The following is a 410-nucleotide window of genomic DNA, read 5'->3' as shown; positions in this document are numbered from 1 at the left end:
TCCTTCTCCAGCATGTGCTGCAGGAGAGCCACCAAGGCTGAGCGCTCCACACTCACCACGGGACTCTGGTGAGAGCGCTGTCTGGGCACGCTCACCTTCTCAAGCAGCGTCTGACCCAAAGGAAACCACAAAGCAATACGTGTTACAGACGCGGTTTACAGTCAGTAGGTCTACAGAGCGGAAATGATGCTTTAGGATCACTGGCTGAAACATGAAATAGATGCTTTCACATGGATAGCAATGGATAGCATTTGAATGCATGAAGTAGCCTTGTCATATCACATACTGTGATTTCTCAATCTTGTTGGATTTGTCCATTTTCTTTTGTTGTTGTTGTTTTTAACTCTTTGGTGATGTCATGATATCATGTCAGGAGTGTGATGTCACCTCTGCTTCATCTGCACAACAAT

The sequence above is a fragment of the Sardina pilchardus genome, chromosome 1 (assembly GCF_963854185.1).
Source record: "Sardina pilchardus chromosome 1, fSarPil1.1, whole genome shotgun sequence".
Lineage (NCBI taxonomy): Eukaryota > Metazoa > Chordata > Actinopteri > Clupeiformes > Clupeidae > Sardina > Sardina pilchardus.
The sequence above is the reverse complement of the archived record's forward strand: the minus strand, read 5'-3'. Positions refer to the sequence as shown.